Genomic DNA, 1,777 nt, shown 5'->3' with positions numbered 1-1,777 from the left:
GTGGGGCCCCCACCCTCCCACTTGGAACTTTGAAACTGGGGGGTTGTTTTGTTCTGTTTGTTTCAGTTATGTAACTGTCCGCATCAACCCAACTCAATATCTAACTCTGTTCATATAGTAGCAAAACCGTACTGTTTCCTGTTTGAGCTGTCTATGTAATTGTATAAAAATGTACAAAAATAGAAAAGAGAAGCATAATATATGTACTGCATTTTTCCCTGTCCATACCCCTCTTCTATGCGGAATAAAAAACTTAAAAATGGAAAAGCATAATTCCAGATAAGTTTTTCTGATGTATTATTGATTACAGTGTTATACATGTACGTATACAGTACATATTATGGGATGTTGCGTCAAGTGTCATCACGTCAACCATCATGAGTTGCATGGTTCCTGCAGTACAGGCAACAGCTACAGGCAAATACTGTAAAACTTCTTCCAAGGTTAACTGCTATGTGCTATCTCGTATTGTTACATACCAGAAGGACTCAAGGAGCCCAACGGATGAAAAACATTGCCAACGGTGTCTGTGAACCGCAAGCAATATATAGGCCTATACTCAAGTGAAAAATGGATAGTCAGTCAAGATGACATGCTAAAATAGCCTAGGATGGCATAACTAAATTATCCATAACCAATCATTGATTTGATCACAGAACCATGCAGTTGCTTCATGTAAACAAATATCTTACAGATGGACTGAACATTTTTGGGTTGCGGACCCAATGATTTCTTTATTTTACATTTTGTATTTTTTTTACATTTCATAATATTGTCAAAATGCTACAAAGTGTCACGATATGTCTGTAGTGTACTCTTATTGTGTAGTTGTGTTCCTGGTGTTTCTTGTCTGCTCCATTTGTTGTTGCCTGCCTTGTCTCACCAGTCTGCATTGTAATTCACCTGTGTCCTGTAACCTGTTTAGTGTCAGCCAATCATGTGTTGATTGTAGTTATGTTGCACCTGTGTCTAGTTAGTCTTTGTGTCTATTTATACCTCCCAGTGTTCAGTGTTCCCTTGTCAGATTATAGTTTGTTGTCACAGTGTCCTGCCCTTGTATGTCCTGTCTAGTTGTGAATAAATCATCATTCTACTTTATCTGCCTGCCTGCCTGCTCTTGGTTCTGCATTTGGTCCATCACATGTCTCACCGTGACACAAAGATTGAAACTGGGGACCACAGACTCGCTTCCACAGACATATATTGCGAAGATATCTGATCAGCCATTTTCAAAATGGTTGCCTCTTTCTTGTATGTTCTTTGACAATTTGGTCAATGTTTGACCAGATTTGATATGATAGTCTGTTGATTACTTTTGATGTGGAAATGGTCCACATCATTCATTTATTGTTTATTTACACAGTGAAAAGGTCTTAAAATGCCATTTAATTGTCCCTTGTCCCGTTATCAGGTGACCCCCAACAAAAGGACCCTCCTGGAGGTCCCGACCCACAGGTTGAGAACCACTGCTCTAGTCTTACAGCAGGTTGTGTTCACATGATGAACCATGCGAAAGGGGAGGTTGTTATTCTTAACATCCCCCTCTTTATCTCTCTCTCACGCACGCACGCGCGACACACACACACACACACACACACACACACACACACACACACACACACACACACACACACACACACACACACACACACACACACACACACACACACACACACACACACACAGAGAGAGAGCAGGAGAATAAGATTTCCCATCACATCAAACGAACTTCCACTGAGGGAGGACCGACTTCTACAGCTATACTATAAACTCCTTA

Source organism: Protomyctophum bolini (genome assembly GCF_963924005.1).
Source record: "Protomyctophum bolini genome assembly, chromosome: 19".
In the NCBI taxonomy this organism is placed as follows: Eukaryota; Metazoa; Chordata; class Actinopteri; order Myctophiformes; family Myctophidae; genus Protomyctophum; species Protomyctophum bolini.
The sequence above is the reverse complement of the archived record's forward strand: the minus strand, read 5'-3'. Positions refer to the sequence as shown.